The sequence below is a fragment of the Phyllobates terribilis genome, unplaced genomic scaffold, assembly GCF_046119375.1.
Source record: "Phyllobates terribilis strain yellow unplaced genomic scaffold, ASM4611937v1 Scaffold_4__5_contigs__length_816908805, whole genome shotgun sequence".
Classification (NCBI taxonomy): Eukaryota; Metazoa; Chordata; class Amphibia; order Anura; family Dendrobatidae; genus Phyllobates; species Phyllobates terribilis.
In genome coordinates, this window is record NW_027362764.1 from 562,368,137 (window position 1) to 562,388,580 (window position 20,444).

A 20,444-nucleotide genomic window follows, 5' to 3' on the forward strand; every position below is an offset into this window, starting at 1 on the left:
AGTGGAGTATTAACAGGAGAAACACAGGGAATTAATGTTCCTTTCTTGAGTAATTCTTGGATCTTGGCATCTAATGACGCTTCTTGGGCTGCTTTCAGTGGGTACTGTGGGAGTCTGGGAATCCGTGCACCTTCTTTCAGGAAAACTTGGACTGGTGGGACAGGCAGCCGGCCTATATCATCAGGACCTTGAGACCAGAGTTCAGGTGGTATGCAGTCAAGATAATGCTGTGGTATGGCAGTTGTTGCAAATTGGATGACACACAATGGGAGGGCATGTACCTTTGTTTGTTCCTCTAATGATAACGGAGTAGAGACATCTAGATGCATTCCATTCTCATCATATGATATCTGCGCATTTAACTTCTGGAGTAGATCTGCTCCCAACAAATTAAGCGGGCAAGTGTCTGAAATGAGCAATCTGGCCAGCAGCTTCTGTTAGTTGGGATGAGTGTGGTTTTCCATCCACTCCCACACATGAAAGGAAATCATCAGATATAAGCGATTCATAGGGTAAATCTCATGAGCAGGTGCTGGAGCAGGCTCTGGAGCAGGCCTTGGTGCAGCATTCAATTGTTTCTCTATAGCTTTAGCAATAAGGAGTACCTTCTGCGAGGACATGTCCATGTATTCTGGCCTGGAGTCTGTAAGCTTTGCTGAGATTTCCTCTCTGAGTCCCCTAACAAATGAAGTGGCTAGCAGATTCTGTAGGATGCTCTGACCTTCATCGAACCCTTGATCCTTGAACAGAGCATAGATTCTGGTGTAAAATTTTTTGACATTCTCCCCTGATTCTTGAGTACAGTCCAATACACTGGTAGATGAGTCTGTGAGCCGCTCCTTGGCCCACTGCTGAAGTTGTTGACAAAAGGCTCCTCCTGATTGGTAAGTCTCCTTGACTGTCACTTGGCTGTCATTCAGAGCTACTTGAATTATTGGCCAGAAGGCATCTCCCGCTCTAATGCTAGGGATTTCATGAAGATCTTTCCAAGTGGCTGAATAAGTTTGTTGAATTTGTCTGATTCTTCTGTAGAATGCCATAGGGTGTCTGTCTGGGTCAGGTAGTTGACTAATCACTTGATTAACTTGTGGGGGGTGTGAATGCCACATATCTATTATAGTGATCTGGCACAGGAGATTCTGACTGAGAAGATGTTGAGGGAGATACCGGCAACACAGCAACAGGAGGTGGGCTTGTTTGTCTAGGAAATAGTTCATTTGGGTTATCTTCTGAGGTCATCTGGTAGCTGAGTGGGTCTGATCTAGCTGTGGCATTTTCCACAGCTCGGGTGAGATTGTGAGATTTATGATAGTCATTGCTCATTAGTCTTATCTCCTCCAACGTAGTTAGTCCTCTATACTCCCGTATAGCTTGGACTATTGCTTGGGCACAGGCTTGCATAGGAAATCCATACATTCCAGAGCTTATAGCAGGAAGAGCAATAGAAGTAAGGTTCCTTATTCCAGCATAGTTCAGAATATTGTTGATTGTAGCTCTAAGTTGTGTCACACACTGATCATGATGATCTTCATCATACACTGGATTTACGGCATGAATGATAAGCCTGCATGGTAATCTCCCTGGTCTGGTGGCTACCAGGTCTGTTGCCTTGACCGGTCCTGAAGAATGTACAATGCTGTTACAGTCTTCCTGAATAGCATTACCTCCGACTTGCACAATAGTCTTAGCCACTCCTCCCCTATGTTGTAATTTAGGGTTTGCTGCATTAACTATAGCATCCACCCACTGTGTTAGCAGATCCCCCAGACCTGTTGTTAGTACCGTTGATGACTTCCAAATCATTCTTTCTGTCCATGGTTTCCACACCTGTGGGTTTTCTTCATCTGAAAGGTTGGCACGGGAATCCTCCCGATCCGGAGAGAATTCTGATATTGGTGTACGAAATGTCACATGAGCCGGTTTACCTTCTGGATCGTTTATTGGTGTGGACGCTGATGGTGGTGGTGGTGGTGGTGCTGCTGCCTCTTCATCCCACAGCTCCTCCGGTTTAATAGTATTTCTCCTTCGGTTAAGGGCCTGCCGGAACTCCGGACTATTAAATAGAGCTTCGGCACTAGGCAAATGAGGATAGAGAGGGACATAGTCTTTTGGGACATAGTACGCACCATCCGGAGTGACAACCGGACACACTGGTATAGGAGTAAATGTTGCGGTTGATGTTCCGGGTGTAGTGTGTATTGTGGTCTGTATTCCGGGTGTGCCAAGATGGCCACCACCAGAAGGAAGCACACTACAGGAAGGGTGTGTGCCACTGGGAAGGAGCACACCCACTGACATCTGGTCAGAGGCCAGAGGTGATGCAATGGGTGTAGTAACATGGCCGCTGCAAGAAGGGTTGGAACTTTGGGCGGACATAGGTATAATGGATGAGGATGGGGCACTAGGAGTAGCTTGGGTAGTAGCGAGGGGTGGGCTTCCTGGACGGGGCGTGTGACATGCAACACAATAATCTGCTGACAATGGTTTCTGCTGGCCACAATTAGAACACACCAAACAATTCATTGTGCCGCCATTATAGGGTGGTGGCGGAGGCATCTCTCTAACATAGAAATAAGCAGTTATGTTCCCTTTGTTATCCCTATCTTCAATCTCCACAAACCCTTCTTTCGATAAACTCAGCGCAACCTTTTTCCACATGTATGCACTTTGCAACAACCCATTATCTTCCAGTTTTCCCCTGTTTTCACAAATTGCTGCATTCAACATCTCGTACTGTAATCTACCCCCCGGGTACAACCCACACAATAACATTACTTTTTTGGTTTCCTCTACATATTTCCTTCCTTCTCTGCTAGCAACTATATCTTTGGGGTCCTGTCGCTCCTGATCGAGCGGCCCCTAATGTCTTTAGTTTTTCCATGTATTTGGCTCCAGGCCTACGGTCGCCTTAGACTTTTGATTAGACCAGGCAGCTGATACACAAGTAGAATTGTAACAGGACCCTACACTCCCTACCAAGCAGTGAATTGATTCTTTTACGACTTAATGAAGCTCTGAACACCCCGCGCACCCGCGTCCTAGTGACGTCTTAATATACGGCTTAACGATGCAGTTGGCTCCCCGTGTATTCCTCGTCTTAATAGAGGATTGGTTGACCCCGCGTGCCCGCTCCCTAATGGCGTCTTAATACCCGACTTATCAGCAACTTCACTTCCCGTGTGTCCCATGACTTAATACACGACTTAATAGAGGCCCCGCATGCCTGCGTCCTAATGGTGTCTTAATACACGACTTATCAGCAACGTCACTCCCCGCGTGCCCGCGTTATAAACAAAGAAATTTTCCTAAATTCTCAAGTGTATACTTGTACGCCCCTGCGTACAAAGATCGTTCTAATGGGACGGAACACCTCAGAAACCACAGAACAGCAGTTAGCCAGGAGCGACTACACACAAGAGTTCTAGGAATCACACAGCGGGGAACCGCCCAGTCGCACTGGGCTGTCCCTAAGGGCCAATCTGGACACCACAAACTCACCAGAAACCGCTCAAAATACGAATAAGCACTACGGATTCATTAAATCTGCAGACTTACCGTATTAAGTGATGAGAGTTGATCAGGCTCTCGCTTTGAGCAGTCCCGGCTCGTCCGTAGGTGGTCCGGTGATGGGCACTCCAAGACCTAGAGTCCCCTTGAGTGTGATCCGAGTCACGGCACCATTTGTGGAGGTTTCACCAATTTAAGATACACTAGGTAACTGCTCTCCTCCAAATTAAAGATGTCCGAGTGCATGTAAAGAAGCTAATCAACCAAATTTGCTTATCTGGTTGAAAAACTTCAGTCAGAGACTGAACCACGCAATGTGGCATATTTTATCATGTAGACATAAGGTTATATAGTATTCTACTTCTAGGTGGGATTAGTAAAATTCATTGCTCTTTATGATAGCTTGGCACACTGCAATTTGCTCATCCATGCATCGCTTGGCCTCAGTAACGCCTTAGGAATTCTGATGGGGTGGGTGAAGTTGTCTCTCAATGCCATCTTTGCCAACTCGACATGAATCTCTCTGTTATCAGCCATGCGTATGCATATGTCATTCCCAGGAAATCATTTAGTTGTTCATGTCTACAATAAGAACAGAAGCTGTTAGTTATATATTCATTAACTATTAACTTAATCTATGTGCATACACACATTTGCATACATACTGTTAGGCCCATATATATTTGGACAGAGACAACATTTTTCTAATTTTGGTTCTAGACATTACCACAATGAATTTTAAACAAAACAATTCAGATGCAGTTGAAGTTTAGACTTTCAGCTTTCATTTGAGGGTATCCACATTAAAATTCGATGAAGGGTTTAGGAGTTTCAGCTCCTTAACATGTGCCACCCTGTTCTGTATATTATACCCATAAATAGGTATTTTTATGTAAAAAAAGAAAGTACACATATTTGGTATCGCCGCATCTGGAACAACTCAAGCTATAAAACTTTCACATTAGTTAACTCCTTCAGTGAACACTGCAAAAGAAAAATAAAACAAGGTAAAAAACGATGCTTGTTCGTCATACTGCCAAACAAAAAGTGAAATGAAACACGATCAAAAAGATGGATGCAAATAAAAATGGTATTGCTGAAAACATTATCTTCTCCCACAAAAACAAGCCGCAATACAGTTCCATCAGTGGAAAAATAAAAAAGCTATAGCTCTCAGAATAAAGTGATTCAAAAATAATTATTTTTTCTATAAAGTCGTTTTTATTGTGTAAAAGCGCCAAAACATAAAAAAAGATATAAATGTGGTATCAAAGAATAAAGCTGCCTCATCAAGTTTACCACATGCGGAATGGCATAAAAAACAACAATTCCTGAATTGCTGTTTTTTGTTCATTCTGCCCCCAGAAAAGTTGGAATAGAAAGAGATCCGAAAACGTTATGTGTCCAAATATGGCACCAATAACAACGTCAACTCGTCTAGCAAAAATCTAGCCCTCACATGACTCTGTCAGATGAAATATCGAAAAATTATAGCTCCCAAAATATGGCGATGCAAAAACTAATTTTTGCAAAAAAAAGCGTCTTTCAGTGTGTGACAGCTGCCAAATATAAAAAAATATCAATCTGGTATCGCTGTAATCACACCAACCAAGAGAATAAAGTCATCGAATCACTTAAACCATACGAGGAACGCTGTAAAAAATAAATAAAATCAACTCTTGACCTTCTGTTGATTTGTTTATCCTGCCTCCCAAAGATCGCAGTAAGGCTTGGCACACATTTATCCTGCGTTCTACACTGCGCACTTACACCGGATTTTCCATGTAAATCTCTGAAATACATGATTCAGACAGAACCACGATGGAAGATTCCCTACAATGAGGCAGATGGAGTCACTTTCGTTGTTGTCTGGCCTATGATCCAGCAGTGTCTGTCTTTTTAGGCATGCATAAAAGGGCGTTCCGCCACATTTTTGTGCACTTCTGAAAAGGACACTGCTGAACAGAGGCCAGACAGAGTCCAAAATAACTCTGCTGACTCATTATAGTGACCCATCGGGCGTGTCATCTGAATTACGTAATTTGGAGATTTAGATGGAAACTCTGATTTAAGTGCTCAGCGTAAAGTGCAGAATAATGTGATCCCAAATGTTATGTAAAATGTTCCCAATAAAAGCGTCAACTCAATCCACAAAAAAAGCAAGTTCCCACTCAGGTCCGTCATCTGTTAACGGAAATATAGGGGGCTTCCACGCTACTGGTAGCACAAAGGCTCTGGAAAAGCACTATTGCTCCTTGCCCCTCAAAAGAAATTTTGAGAATTCTGCACTCAAAAATCCAAATGCCTCTCTCTTCTGAGTCCCACAGTATGCCTAAACCACATTTAGCATCCACATGTTTGGCATTTCAGTAGTGATGAGAGCCTACCTAATTACGGGTGCATGGTCACTACAAAGTACTGGTCACTACAACGTACTGGGCACTACAATAGCAGATTTGCAATGTATACTCACCAACATCCACTGCTGCTTGTTTCTGGAAAACACACATCAAGTCAAATCATCACTACACCTGTAGATAAATTCTCAAAGGAGTATAATTTCCAAAATGTGGTCACTTGAAGGGGAAATTCTGCTTTTCTAACACTTAGGGTTTCTGTATATGGAGTCCGCAAACTATTCTAGGAAAATGTGTGCTCCAGGAGTCAAATAGTGCTCCATTCCTCCCAAGTCTCGCCGTGTGGCTAAGCAGTACTGTACAGCCACGTATGGGGTATTTCTACGTTCAGCAGAAATTGTGTAACAAATTTTGGTGCCATTTTCCTGTATGAAAATGTAAAATCTGAGGCTAAAACTAAATTTTGGTGGTAAAAATTTAATTATTTTTTCTTCACTGCCCAGTGGTATAAAATTCTGTGACACACCTGTGGTGTCAATATGATCACTGAAACCCTAGATGAATTCATTGAAAGGTGTAGTTTGTAAAATGGGGTTACTTATGGAGAGTTTTGCTGTTTTGGCACCTCAGAGACTCTCCCAGTGGGTCATGGCACCCGCAAACCATAACAGTAAAATCTGCACTATAGTATGGTGCTCCTTCCCTTCTGAGCTTTGCAATGTGCCTGTAAAGTAGTTCCCAATTACATGTAGGGTATTGGCGCACTCAGGAGAAATTGCACAACAAACTGTGTGGTCTATTTTTTTCTATTACCCCTTAGAAAAATTAAAAACTTGGGGCTAAAACAACATTTTAGTGGTAAAAATGTAATTATTCTTTCTTCACTGCCCAATGGTATAAAATTCTGTGAGGCACATGTGGTGTCAATGTGGCACCCCAGGGGTCTGGTTTCCCACAGTAATGTAATGTTATGTCTGAGAGCAGGTGGGAGGTCCCTTGGTCAGGAATCCTATGCATGCCACACCTCCTGCCCAGTCCTGGGAGGGGAAGAACTTCCCCTGTATAAACCCGGGGCTGAGGCAGGGTTAGTAGTAGAGAAGAGAAGCAGCATAGGAAGAAACAGCAGAAGCTCAGTGGGAGCAAAACTACTACGAGTCAGGGGCTGGCAGCTGCAGAGCTCGCCCTGACTGAGAAGCTTTCTTACCGGACCCGGCGTCCGAGGCTGTGGGGACTAACTCTTACCCAGCAGCAGAAGCCGACCGGCAGGGGATTTCAGGTCCTCAGGCCCAGAAACCCGAAGGCACGGTCACACGCGTGGGACCAGCACCGCCATCGTGGAGCGGAAGCCATAGAAGGCCCCGAGTCACCGGCCATACGGGTGAGCACCACACGGTACACTCAGGGACGTGGGCTACTTATATCCGCTTCTAGCAAGGTAGCCAGAAGAGTACAGTCAGTTTGGGAGGCCTACAACTCCGCCTGGCCAGGGGAGATCCCATCTGCTCAAGGACTGACCAGGCCCCGTTCGCTAGCAAGTACTCCGGGAGGGTCTATCGTTGTTACCAGTAAAGACCCTGAATTACACCGCACCGTCTCTGAGTGGTTCCTGCTACCCCCATCTTCCACGTCGGCTGCCCTGAGGCCATACCCCTCCCGTTGGGGGTTATACTATCACGCTGCACAATTCTACACCGGCCTCAGCGGTCTGCCCTGCAGCGGCAGCTCCATAGCTGCAAATCAACGGGTGGCGTAGTCGACACTCAAATAACATCTATCAAGACTGCCACACACTGAGTTTGACTCCCTGGGCACGGACCGGGTCCCCGCCACTCGGAGACTACAACCCTCATCTGATCCGGTTCCGGGTAAGCTCCCGCATGCGCAACGCAGCGCGACACAGGCCCAGGGGCGCGTCATCAACATGCTCACTGCACTCCTATATGAACTCATTGGGGGGTGTAGTTTGTAAAATGAGGTTACTTATGGGGGGGGTTCAGCTGTTCTGGCACCTCAGGGGCTCTGTTAATGTGACATGGCACCCTCAAACATTCCAGCAAAATGTGAACTCCAATATGGCGCTTTTTCCCTTCTGAGCTTTGCAATGTGCCTCAAAAGTAGTTTTCAACTACATATGGGTTATCAGTGTACTCAGGAGAAATTACACAATACATTTTAGGTCCATTTTCTTCTGATATTTTTGTGAAAATGAAAAAAATGGGACTAAAATAAAAATTTTGTGGGAAAATTATATTTTTTTCATTTTCACAGTTCAATGTTGTAAAATTTTGTGAAGCACTTGTTCATTCAAGGTGCTCACCACATGTCTAGATAAATACCTCGAGGGGTCTAGTTTCTAAAATGGTGTCACTTGTGGGGAGCTTCCACTGTTTAGGCACATCAGGGGCTCTACAAATGCAACATGACACCTGCAGACCATTCCATCAAAGTCTACATTCTCCTTCCTTTCCGAGACCTGCCATGCGCCCAAGCATTAGTTTTCCCCCACATATGGGGTACTGACAACAAATTTTTCGGTCCTTTTTCTACTTTTTGTGAAAAAAAAGTAAAATGTTCATGTTTTCCTTCCACATTGCTTTAATTTCTGTGAAGCACCTGAAGGGTTAATAAACTTCTTGAATGTGGTTTTAAGGAACTTTGAGAGGTGCAGTTTTTAGAATGGTGTAACTTTTGGGTATTTTTCTATCATATATGACCCCCAAAGTCACTTCAAATGTGATGTGGTCCCTAAAAAACTGGTTTTGTAATTTTTGTTGGAAAAATGAGAAATTGCTGATCAAATTTTAACCCTTCTAATTTCCTAACAAAAAAAAATATGCTTCAAAAATTATGCAGATGTAAAGTAGACTTATTGGAAATGTTATTTCTTAACTATTTTGTGCGACATATCTCTCTGGTTTAAGGGCATAAGAATTAAAAAGTTGAAAATTGCAAAATTTTCTACATTTTTGCCAAATTTCCGATATTTTCATAAATAAGTCATATCGAAGAAATTGTACCACTATCATGAAGTACAATATGTCGCAAAAAACAGTCTCAGAATCAGTGGGATCCGTTGAAACGTTGAAATGTTCCAGAGTTATTACCACATTAATATACTCTGGTCAGAATTGTAAAATTTGGCCTTGTCATGAAGGTTAAAACAGTCCTGAGGTGAAGGGGTTAATGTTGCAGTCAACTACAAGGGTATTTCACACATTGCATATTTGCAGCATTTTTTCCGGCACCAAACACCAAAGTGTTGACAGGAAAAATGTTAGGTACAAAACTCATGGTTTTCATTGTGTTTTTACTTGTGTTTCTCAGCCTTTAACTTGAATGAGAGAAACAACAGCAAAAAATGCTGAATGACTTGACATGCTGCATCTTGGCAAAAACGCAGCAGAGCTGAAAATGAGTTAAGAAAAAAAAAGCCAGTTTGTTTGAGATTTAAAAAATCTTATTGAATATACTGGTACTGTAAAACTGCATACTTAATGCACCAAACACACTGCATAAAATACTCATCAAAAACGTAAAAGGCTTTATAAAATCTAGGAAATCAATACTGAATTTTGGGGAAAATAAGAATATCACTGACTGACAGTTTTACTATTGCCTAATTATTTACTATTGCCTACAATACCTAATACCCTCACAAATTATTTTCTTTCAATAAATGTACTATTTATTATTATCTGGTATTGTCTCCTGCTTTTAAAGAAGCACTCCTCCCATCAAAATTTTTATCCTTTTAATATATTGCAATCATCATATTATATAACAATGCGTACTTACAATCGCTCATTTTGCCTTTCTACCCAGCTAATTCTTCTCTTTTCTCTGCTCTATGTAGAAACAGGAAGTCTTTTAACCATGCTGAAATCATTTCAACTCCTGACTAGTGTTGAGCATTCCGATACTGAAATATCGGGTATCGGCCGATATTCGCGGTATCAGAATTCCGATACTTAATTCCGATACTTTTACAATATCGAATACCGGAATCGGAAGTTCCCATAATGCCTGCGCTCTGCAGTGTCTCTGAAGGATGACAAGCTGGATGGCAGCGCTCAGCTGCGATCCAGCCTGTCATCAGAATGCCATCCCAGGTTGAAAGAATTCTCCAGATTGTTTAAAAGCCGGCGGGCGGTAAAAAGCCGCCGGCTTTTAAACAATCACACAGCCCCATACTGTTTCCCCGCAGCCTCCCACCCCTATCCTCCGCTCCCCCCATCCTGGTCATAAGTTAGGACCGGGCGGGGAGCACAGCACCAAGGAGCGGGGAGCGAAGGACCCGGGCGGGGAAGCCGGCAGTGAAAAGACTTCACCGCGGGCTTTCCCGTTCTGTGCTGCGCTTTCCCGCTGGTTATTTCAAATGAATAGCTGAGGTATCAGGTGATGCCGATCAGCTGTTCATTTGAAGTAGCCGCGGTGCCCTCAGAGGGTTCATGTGAGTTCATGCTTGACTGCATTGCATGAACTCACATGAACTTTCCCACGGTCGCACAGGTCAGCCTCACCTCTCAGACCATCAGCCCCATCATGATTAGTGTGTGTGCGATGTCTGCGAGTGTGTGCGGGGTGTCTGTGCGATGTCTGCGGGTGTGTGCGCGGTGTCTGTGTGATGTCTGCGGGTGTGTGCGCGGTGTGCGCGGTGTCTGTGCGATGTCTGCGGGTGTGTGCGCGGTGTCTGCGGGTATGTGCGGTGTCTGTGCAATGTCTGCGGGTGTGTGCGGAGTGTCTGTGCGATGTCTGCGGGTGTGTGCGGGGTGTCTGTGCGATGTCTGCGGGTGTGTGCGGTGTCTGTGCGATGTCTGTGGGTGTGTGCGCGGTGTCTGTGCGGGTGTGCGCGGTGTCTGTGCGATGTCTGCGGGTGTGTGCGTGCAGGCAGACATAGGCCGATGTGACACTACTACTCCCATCGGCCTATATCTGTCCCCCGTCCACTCGTGCCAGCAGGATCAGCTCGATGGGAGCAGTAGTTCCCATCAGCCAGTTCCTGCTATTTAAACTGCCCCATGTGCTATTTTTGCCCCTATACACGTTTTTTTTGGTCCCCAATAAATTTTAAATACATGTCATTGGTGGCCAGTGGTTACCTACAATAAATTAGTTTATACATTACCTGTCCCCGCCGATCGCCACCTAAAATAAAGTAAAAAATAAAAAACTACACCTATACTCACCTAGACACCTAATTCCCCGAAGCCATCGATCTCCTGTAATAAAATATAAAATAATAAACCACAACCTTATCCTTACCCCTCTGTAGTAGTCCACGAGTGTCCCACGAAGATCTACAGTTTAGAGCAGCCACATAGAATGTGACCGCTCTGAACCGCTGCCGCTGCTTGAATGACGGGGCCGTAAAGCAGCCCCGTCATTGCATAAGCGGGTTCGCCGGAGTTCAGGCAGCGCTGCTCCGGTTAGCTCCTTTACGGCCCTGCTGTACCGTGAGAAATTCCCACAGTACAACAGTGCCGTAAAGGAGGTCTCCGGAGCAGTGCTGACTGAATGCACTCCGGTGACCTCAGTCAGGGGCTCACGCTGCCGGGAGCGGACGTGTTCCCGGCAGTGTGAGCTTACAGCAGCCATGCACAGCTGTCACCATCTCCAGATGTGAAAGCTGTGCATGGGAGATCAGCGCAGGAACGTGGACAGGTAACTATTTTTTTTTAGCAAACTAAGAATTAAATAAAATGGTGTGTTTAATTTCAAATAAATTATTTTTTTCTGGGTGTAGTGTGTGTTTTCTTTTTAACACTTTGTAGGTTAGTAATGGGGGTGTCTTATAGACGCCCATGATTACTAACCTGGGCTTCATGGCAGCTGGCGCTGACATGAACCCCACCACTATTACCCCCTGCCACTGCACCAGGGCAGCGTGGAAGAGCGAGGCTAAGCGCCAGAATTGGCGCATCCTATGGATGCGCCATTTCTGGGGCGACTGACGGCTGGTGTTTCTAGCCTGGGAGGGGCCAATATTCATGGCACCCTTCCTGGACTATTAATATCAGCCCCCAGCTGTCTGCCTAGCCTTTGCTAGCTATTAAAATAGGGGGGACCCCACGTCATTTCTTTGGGGGGGTCCCCCATTTTAATAGCTGGTAAAGGCTAGGTATTCAGCTGGGGGCTGATATTAGTAGCCTGGGAAGCTCCGTGGGTATTACCCCCTTCCCAGGCTTCAAACATCTGCCCCAGCCGTCTGCTTAACCTCCGCTAGAGACTAAAATTACGGGGAACCCCACGCCAATTTTTTTTTTAATAAATCCTTTATTTTAACACTAAATGACAAGTACAGTAATCAACACTATCACTGTACTTCATATATATGTGACTGACATGTTTCTATCTATCTAATCTATGTGTGATGCTCTATTATTTCTGTTATAAATTGTCGGGTACCGATGCTGAATTGCCGGCCGGCTTTTTTAAAGAGACGGTGCATGAAAGCACTAATATTTTTTTTAATAAATCCTTTACACTAAATGACAAGTACAGTAAGCAACACTGTCACTGTACTTCATATATATGTGACTGACATGTTTCTATCTATCTAATCTATGTGTGAAGCTCTATTCTTTCTGTTATAAATTGTCGGGTACCGGTGTATGCCGCTGCTGAATTGCCGGCTTTTCATGTTTCACTGTGAGCACTGTTCCCATCGATTTGGGCAACCACCTCCCCCAATACATTCTACATTATTGTTAGTTGTTTTCCTTCATGTGGAATTAACCTACAAGGAAAGAAAGGGTTTATTTTCATTCCGATATTTGTGTCCCATTGACTTGCATTGGTTTCCGGTATCGGAATCGGCGATATCCGATACTTTTTGGGTATCGGCCCGATCCAATCCGATCCGATATTTCCTGATATCGGAAGGTATCGCTCAACACTACTCCTGACCCAGCTGCTCCCTCCTCCCCCCTGCCAGGCACTTTTGCAGTGACTCATGAGTAATGCAGGGAAAATTGACCTCCTTTTTGTACATAGAGCTTAGAAGGATTCAGCTAGTCAGCTTTTAATTACGTGATATCATAGAACTAATGGAAAACAGACAACAGAAGAATTAGCTGGGTAGAAGGGCAAAATGAGCAATTATATGTACACAGTTCCACAAACAATGATGTTTGCAATATATTAAAAGGATAAAAACTTTGATTGGGACTGCTTCTTTAAGTCAACTACAACACATTTCATTCTGTATTGCATTTCTCTCATTTCAGTTGTTTATTTAACTAGAAGATGAAAATAATTTTGCATCTAAACGCAGAAGTATTATTTTATGAGCTGATTTTCCATTTTCATTTTTAATAATACTACATCTTTGCAAGCTGAATAATCCAGTGGATGGAGGGGAGTATAAAAGTTACAAAGTACAGAGGCACAGTCTGTGCTTAGAACTGGGAGCCAAAGTTAGGAAACATTAGAATAGATAAAAGATAAAGGACTGATTAAAAGTATTTTTCCAAAAATGAAGAGACGATGATAAAAAAAAATGCTATAAACTCCTACAGATTAAATAAACCGACAGCAGGTCTAAGACTTGATAAGTGTCTTAATTCAGAATGTATCTAAATATTTTGTTTGTTTGCACACCTCCCTTAACCCCTTCCTAGCCATACAATTTTTTTTCCCTTTGATTTCATTTTTTCCTACCCTTATTCCAAACCTTAGATTTTATATTTTTGGGTGTACATAGCCATACAAATGACACCATTCATTTCACAGTGCAATATATTTAAAATCAGGAAAACAAATAACAAGTGTGCGAAATGGTGAAAAGAGAAAAATCCATTGTTTGTTTTATTTTCATTTTAAGCCATTTATTGTGGTTCAAAAATGACCTAGCAGCATAATTTTTCATGTCAGTTTGATTACGGCAATACCAAACCGAACTAGTTTTTATATTTTAGTGGTTAAAAAAATTACTTTGTAGAAAAAAATATTCGGTTTGTGTCACTAATTTCTGAGACCAATAAACTTTTTTTTCTCTTGATTGAGATGTATTGGACTTGTTTTTTGTGTATTGTTATTTATACCATTTTGGGGTATGTACAATATTTTGATTGCTTTTCATTGCATTTTTTGAGAAGTGCATTGAGCGAAAAACAGCAATTCTCGTGCTTCCATTTTAAATTCTTAGCTCTGTTTGCCATATGGGTTAATTAATTTTATATTTTGATAGAGCACACTTTTATGGATTAGACAATGCCAAAGATGTTTACCTTTTCTTTTTTATTTTCATTTCTTTATTTTTGGATTGGGAAATGAAAAATGAAAATTGAAGCAGTGATTGTTTGCTATTATTGTATACTGCAATACCCCAGTATTTTAGTACATAGTATAAATCCCGATCTCCCATGGAGCCCAGCCACTGACACAGTCTTTTCTAGGCACTTGTTGCTGTGGCAACCCATTGACACCATACAATCCTGTCACAGGGGGAGGGTCGATGAGTGCCGGAAAAGCCTCCTCACAGGCGCTGTACCACTTAAAGGTTTTTTCCTACAAATAAAGTGCTGTATTTTGCTGACTATAAGATGGACCGGACCATAGGATGAATCCAAAATTTTGGGGAGGAAAATAGGAAACCTTTCTTTTAATAATATGGTGCATCTTATAGTCCAATTTTACGGTATCTTACCGGGGGGGGTGTGGAGCGGGGTCACAGGAGGCAGAGTCGCTGCTGCAGGAGGCCAGCGGCAGCAGGGGTGGGAGAATGCTGCTGGCCCCGGACCGAGAGGTGGGGGTGTCCCGGTGGTGAGAGGCTGCGGAGGGTCTAGGACTTACAGAAAATGTCGGCAGTGAGCGGAGTCCCCACACTTCCCATTGATTTCCCTGTGGTGGGCTTCGGAAAAATGGCCGCCGGAGGCGGCGTATGCAAAGATGCGGGTAGAAGAGATCTCGAAATAAAAATAAGTTCCCCAATTGGATATGTTATAAAACATATTCCTGTGCTGAGATAATCTTATAAATGTGCCCCTGTTATGTACTGTGTGATGGCTGTGTCTCACCATAAGGGAACATGGCAAGGGAGGACGCAAAAGAGAGTATACAGACATTACAGCAGGGGATCGTAGCTGATGAAGCCAGTGGATTAGCACATAACCTTGATGACCATATTGTCCATGTCAATTTGTTACCACATGTGTGGCAGTAAAACAAAGATACCAGGCAAAGATCAGGATACTCAGAGTAAGCAATGGTGATGACATCAGTAAAATTGGAGCACAATAAAAACAAGTCAAGAAATGAATGCATAATGGAAGTGGAGCAATTGATCTTTGTGCTTGCATAGAAATGCAAACTATATTTTTTCAGTGTAAATGAGGAATAAACTCTTATTTGTCTTAAGTCAGGCCAAGAAACTTTATGGGTCGTTGCCACTGTCCATTAGAAAAGATGAAACTGGCAGAGAACAACAAGTTTTCAGCTGTGTTTATTATTTTGCAGAGAATTTCAAAGACTGAACAATTTTTACTGACGTTTTCCCAAATATTACTGCATTTTATATATGTCTGGAATAAAATTCTGTCTAAAATAATGTAGCAGTATGACTACAATAATAAATAAGCAAGCAACGGGCTTGCCACCCTTGGCCCAAACCTCCTACAATAATTAACACAGAAATTGTGTTTAAGACACTGTTTATATGCTGATCAGTCTTTGAGACTTGTTCAATAAATGATTCAATAATAATCCATGCATACAAGTTAACATTTACTGCAAATGGAATTTAGTGTAAGAATAATATTACCAGAGCCAATAAGACAGGGATTATTATTTAAATCAGAGTTTATTTGTCTCACACTCTCCCATTATATAAGTAATTAACTTTCCTAATAATTGATAAATGAATTTATTATGATTTTGACATGCAGAAAGCAATTAAAAGAGGATTCATTCATGCCTTTAAGTGCTCCTTTAAGACACTTTTTTTTTGTTTCAAGCATTTTTAATGTATTTTTTACCACCCATTATAGTGATGTTGTATTATGACATTTAAAATGTTTTTATTCTGCCAATTTTTTGAAGATCTAATAAGAATTTTTTTTAAAAAATTTCATAAAAATGCAGCATACCATTTAATTTTGAAAAGTATGGCACTGACTTGAAAAAAAAACCATAATACCATAATAGAATTTTTTTTTTGTCTAAATAATAAAACTGGAGATACCTAATAGATGTATGCTTATTACTCGTAAAAAAATGATTAAAAAAAATTTCCTTAAACAAACCCCATATATTGTATTTTTTTTATTTTTGGTTTCCTATTTTTTTTTTTTAAAAGATAAAAATAAAAGTAATAAACTGTAATCTAATATCTTTTGTTTATATCAAATTAAATTACTACCTGTGTATGTATAATGCATCATTCATGATCCTTGTTAAAGCATGCTTAAGATAAGTCCAAGATTGACAGCATAAAATGGTCAGCATGGTGCTTGCAAAGCAGAAGTGGAGGTGAGGTGACAATGGGTGCCACCTTCTCTTTGTCAGCACTATTATTTATTGCAGTGCCGAAAGGGTTAAACTAATGCGGTGTAAGTTTTCTCCGATTCCATCAATAACATTGGCGGGCATTCACAGTCATCGACTGGGCAATCACCATTACTATTTTCATGAATTGGGCATAGTAAGGCTATGTAAGGCGTTCTTGTAGCGTTTTTGCGGCGTTTTTACGGCCGTGAAAACGCTTATAAAACTGTCTGCCTTGCAAAGCAATGTGAATTCGGATGTGCTGTGCACATGATGCACTAATTAGCGCGCCAAATTCGCATTGCGTTGCAAAACGCAGCATGACCATTTCTACCGCGATTAAGGGACCTTTTTAAATGCCTTGGAAGCCTTTGCAGGTGTTTTTTGTTAATTATTCTAATTTACTGAGATAATGACTTTTGTGTTTTCATTGGCTGTAAGCCATAATCATCAACATTAACAGAAATAAACACTTGAAATAGATCCCTCTGTTTGTAATGACTATATAATATATGAGTTTCACTTTTTGTATTGAACCTTCAGCCCTAGAACACATACATTATATGACAAAAAGTATGTGGCAATCACACCTACCTACTGATAGAATTTCCAAAAAATTTTTAGAAGAGAATTTGTGAGGTCAGATATTGAAGTTTGCCATGCAATCAGTTTTTAAAAGGTGTACTGTGGGGATGAGGCCAGGGATGTGTGAAGGCCACTCGAGTTCTTCTACACCAAACTATGTCTTCATAGACCCTGCTTGCTGCTCTAAAGTTGGAAACACACAATGGTGTTAGGTGTTTTTGTATGCTAAATCATCACTAAAAATTATGTGCCTGTCCCAGAGCCTGCAAAGTACTGTAGCTCCATACCATTATCCCTCCTTTAACAGATCTTATAGCATCCACTCCCACAGGTAGAATAGCATCCGCCATACCAGATTTGTATTTCTTACAGATAATGAAATGTGATTCATCAGTCCATAGAACATGTTTCCATTGCTTAAAGACCAATAGCAGCTTGTTTTATATTTACTCTACCTGGTATTGTAAATGGTGGCACTTGTGTGCTGATCGACCATGTAACCCTACTTCATGAAATTCCAATTTCATTGTTCCTGTGCTTATGCCACATCCAAAGGCTGTTTGTATCTCTGAAGTAATTCATGCAACAGAGGATAAGATATTTTTATGTCCCTTATGTTGGGTGTCTCTGTGAGTTTGTCTGGTCTAGCAATGTGGTTGAGCTATTGTTAGTCTTCTTAAGAGCTGTTAGGTCACAATAATAGCACTTAAAGTACACCTGTCAGCAGGATTGTGCTCAGTAAACCACATACACTGTCAGGTGGGTGCTGTTACACTGATTAAAATGATATCTTTGTTGATGAAATCCGTGCTGTGGTTCTTGAGTAATCTTTACTTTCAGTTTGGAGATGATATGCTCGTGCTCCAGGGCGGCCTGTGGGGGGCGCTCTATCTGGTGCTCTGCTTACATATTCATCTGTATGCTCTTATGACAGCTCACTGTTCCTTCACTGACCTGCCTCCTGTTTTACCTAGCCCCGTACTACTAGATGCATTATGTAAAATAGGAGGCCGGTCAGTGAACGATCAGTGAGCTGTCATAAGAGCATACAGATTGAATATGTAAGCAGAGCACCAGACAGAGCGCCCCCCACAGGTCACCCCAAAGGACGAGCATATCATTATCTCAAAACTGAAAGTAAAGATTACACAAGAGCCACAGGACTTATTTAATCAACCAAGGTATAATTTTAATCAGTGTAATGTCGCCCACATGACAGTGTATTTCCTGCTTTAAAGGGAGCCTGTCATGTAAAAAAATGCTATTAATTTGCAAAAATTGAGTTAATCTGCAGATTAATACTGTTATCAAGCTGCCAAGCGCCCATATTAACAGCCCCGCTGCCTGGAGGAAATGGAACTTTATTCCTCCTGGCAGCCTCAAGTGTGGGCCGATGCGGTTTCAGTCACTGCTCAGTACATATTGAGGGACGGCTGTAACCGCGCAATGATTGACAGCCGACTCGAATGCCAAGTTGGTTTTCAGTTAGTGCCAAGGTGTAGTTACAGCCACCGCTCACTATGCACCGAGCAGTGAATGAAGAGCACAAGCCCACCCCTATAACTGAAAGCCTGAGGCTGCCGGGAGGATTAAAGTTAATTTCCTCCCTGCAGCGGGGCTCTCAGTGCTGACACCGGGCAGCTTTAGAACGCTAGTAACCTGCAGGATAACCCCATAGCTGCAGGTTAATAGCATTTTTACGTGACAGGTTTCCTTCAAAGTCGACCGGAGCAGATCAAGCAGATTAGACATTTAACAAACTGATAAAGATGGTATCCTGACAGTGCCATGTTTACAATCTCTGTGGTAATAAGTACAAGTCATACTACAATCAGTGATTGCCTATGAAGATGAGATGGCTGTGTGCTGGATTCTATGGACCTGTTTGCCTAGGTGTGGCTGAAAAAAATGTACTCAAAATTAGGGGGATGTCAACATTCCTTTTGGACTTAAAGGGGTATTCCCATCTCCCAGATCCTATCCCAATATGTAGTAGATGTAATAATAATAATATTAGCAAATACTTCCAATTAGAAATGTAGTATAGTATTTTTGATTCACTATGCCACTTACCTCATGTGCAGGCAATACAGGACCTTAGGTATCCACGGTTACGACCACTAGCAGCTAGCTAACTAACTGTCACTTTATCAGTGGACGTAACCATGGATACCTAAGGTCCTGCAATGCCTGCACATGAGGAAAGAGAAATAGCGAATCAAAAATACTATACTACATTTCTAATTGGAGGTATTTGCTAATATTATTATTATTACACCTACTACATATTGGGATATGATCTTGGAGATGGGAATACCCCTTTAATGTATAAAATATTTTTTTACACTCTTTCCTGCAACATTGTACTTAACGTTTTGATAATGTGTGCTTTCCATCATAACGTTGATGTTTTTTATTAATGACCACAAGTATAATCTGCTAAACACAAACATACAGCAATAAAAATTGTTCATATGATTTAATGTTATTTTATCTGAATCTGCTCTTCAGTCAGCCTAAAATGTTCTAGCACAAATGCCACCCAGATTTTGTTAATACTTCCTTTTACAATTGCAATACACAAATCTACATGTTTGGTAAATGTTTCTCCCATGTAATGTGTACAGATCAACAATAGATTGCTTAATCCAGTGGTTTATTTACCAGTCTCACAACTAACTTCTTCCAAAAATGTTTCTGTTTGTTTCAATAAGAAAGAAAAATCTAATTTCAAGCCTCTGATTTTGGCAGTAATCAAGATTTGCTTTTACGATGGAGAAGCTGGATGTTTGAGTAAGTGAACACATTAAATGGATACACCATGTACAGTTAGCAGCTCTAAAGTTAGGGTGGCCCACTGCCACTTTGAGCACATGTAAGGGGCTATGCTTATTCATATCTATATTTCGTTATTGGTGGATTTGCAAATCAGAAGGCTTTTCCGGTGAGTCGTGTATGAGGAGGCCTATGGATAGCAGTCTTCTGTCATCAGATTGGTAATTGAAAAAATTGTAATTGTAAGGAGCCCATTTACTGTATATAAATATAAAGAGCTGAAGAAAAACCTGTTCCTGGCATATTTCTGTCAGTTGCAATTTTTGTATGCCATCGTGTTCTTATTTATAGTAAAAATCCACTTATATTGTGAAAAATCATTTTTCAATGTTTGACCGTAGCCACTATTAATTCTCTTATTGATTTCTCGACCTGCAAAGGAAGACTGCTACCTCCGTTTAAAGAGTTCTTCCCAAAAAATAAAGTAATCTTGTATCCATATTATAGAGACCCTAGATTGGGTCTCTGGAATCCAGAGAATGGAGATTTGCAGACCATTCTGAATGGAGCAGAAGTGTGCTTGCTTGGCCTCTTCTCCATTAATGGCTAAAGGCAAATGTAGCACCCTGAGGATTCGGCTGCTACAGGGGTATTGCACCTCAAGCCAGAGGTGTGATATTCCACTCCCGGGTAAGGATGGAGTGTGGAACTGAGCTCAGTTAGCTGCATACACTACAT

At 41.9% G+C, this 20,444-nt stretch overlaps 1 long non-coding RNA gene across 2 annotated transcripts in view; it reads left to right on the plus strand.

Annotated features, from left to right (window-relative positions):
- The window catches only part of LOC141264417 (uncharacterized), a 448,717-nt gene that overhangs the window by 236,357 nt on the left and 191,916 nt on the right, over positions 1-20,444 (plus strand). Inside the window, exon 3 of one of the 2 annotated variants that reach the window (XR_012319927.1) lies at positions 19,646-19,724. The exons of the other annotated variant lie outside the window; for it this stretch is intronic. This is a non-coding gene — a long non-coding RNA (uncharacterized lncRNA). The remainder of the gene's footprint in view (positions 1-19,645; positions 19,725-20,444) is intronic. 2 annotated transcript variants of the gene reach the window in all.